At 48.6% G+C, this 1,767-nt stretch overlaps 1 protein-coding gene across 1 annotated transcript in view; it reads left to right on the top strand.

Moving 5' to 3' along the window:
- Tbxas1 (thromboxane A synthase 1) overlaps nt 1-1,767 on the top strand; it is a 172,757-nt gene that overhangs the window by 64,793 nt on the left and 106,197 nt on the right. The window lies entirely within an intron of this gene.

Raw genomic sequence — 1,767 nt, forward strand, 5'->3', positions numbered from 1 at the left:
CATTCTGTTCTGTTTACTCCTCCCACCTATGTTTTAACCTATGAGGGCCAAGCAGTTTCTTTATTATAATTAACCAATGACCTTCCTCCATCAGGATCTTTCCCTGAAATTGGAGCTCACTGTTTGGCAGGATTGGCTGCCCAGCAAGGGCCAAGGGGTCACCCATCTCTCCCTCTCCAGTGTTAGGATTAGAGGTGTGTGCTGCCATGTCCAGTTTTTTCCCCCCATGGCTGCTGAGAATTTGAACTCAAGTTCAGCAGCAAGCAGGTCAACTGAGTCATCTCTCCAGTCCTCTGGTTTCCATTCTCTCTCTATCCCCCTAACTACCTTTCCCTTCCTGTTTGTGTGTTGTTCCTATGTCCTCTCTGTCACACTCCATCTCGCTCCTATACGGCAAGGTCTCTCGCAGAGCCCGGAGCTAGGCCCTCCCGGCCACCTTCCTGCCTCCACACACTGCGATTATAGAAACCCTCTGCCACACCTGGTTCTGGGACTCTCAACTCAGCTCCTCTTGTTTGCACAATTTCTCCCACCTACCGAGCAGTCTCGTCAGTCTCGGGCCGGTGATTTCTGATGAGAAATCTTCTGTCCTTTCGATCAATTCCTGACAAGGGCCATGTTAAGACTTTTCTTCTTTCTTTCTCCATTTTTCTCCCAGAGGCATCATTGTGACGTATCCTGCTGTGTGTTTCTTTGTGTTTGAGGTTCATTTCGCTGCCTGAAGTTTTTAACTTGGTCTTTTTTCAGACGGGGGGATTCTTCAGCTAGTGCTTCTTCAAATGAAGGTGACTTACAGCACACCTCAAATCTGAGAGCCGTGTTCCGGGCAGAGGCAAGGGGTCCGCACCCTTTTCAATGTGGACAGTCTTATATGTGTTCTTTCTTCTGGGTTGGGCATCTATAGCCTGGTTCTCTCTCTGGTCCTCAGAGGACTCCGTGACACCTGCCACAGACTTTATAAAAGTGTTGGTAATGGCTGCACTGGGTTATTTTCGGTGTTCTTGGTTAAAAACAGTAAGGAACTAGTTGGTGGCCTTTCTTTCCTTGTACCACATCTGTTGAATTCCTGTGGTCCAAAGACTTCCCTAACAATTTTGGAAAATATGATCAGTTGAATGAATATTTTACGAGGCCTAATAGATGCCAGATAAATCCTTTTTCTTACAAAAAAAAAGGGAAGTATGGATGGATGTGTTCTGTTGTGTACCTCGCTCAAGTATTGAGCACATGTGTGTGTGCATGATGCGGAGGCTAATGTTGGGGGCACCTTTAGTCACTCTCCACTTCATCTTTGAAGACAAGGTCTTTTACTGAACCTGGGGCTCACAGGCCGGCCGGCCAGTGACTCCAGGAACCCCCCATCTCTGTGACTCTCTCCGGGCCCTGGGGAAGCACATGGCCACAGCCAGCTCTGCTGGGGATCTGAGCTCAGCTCCTCAAGGTCGGGTGACAGGTGCTCTGCCAACCGGGCCATCGCAACAGCCCCTCTCTTCTTGTTTTTTCGCATATTTGGTGAAGGGAAAACTAATTTTGAAATGAACATTGTTTTCGCTTACGAAAAGCTGAGTTAGAATCCTTTTTCTGTTAACACGGTTTTCCTTTTAAAATCTGACCCACGATGCTCTGAACAGGCGGCACCAGGCAGCCAGTTACACCCAGGAATGCGTCAGCTCATCTGGAAGCGTGCCTGGCAGCGGCCCCATCATTATTTAGCTTTGCTGTGCACAGTTAGTCCATAGTCACAGTGCTACCCGAGCAGGTGGGGGC

This window comes from Microtus ochrogaster, unplaced genomic scaffold (assembly GCF_000317375.1).
Source record: "Microtus ochrogaster isolate Prairie Vole_2 unplaced genomic scaffold, MicOch1.0 UNK4, whole genome shotgun sequence".
NCBI lineage: Eukaryota > Metazoa > Chordata > Mammalia > Rodentia > Cricetidae > Microtus > Microtus ochrogaster.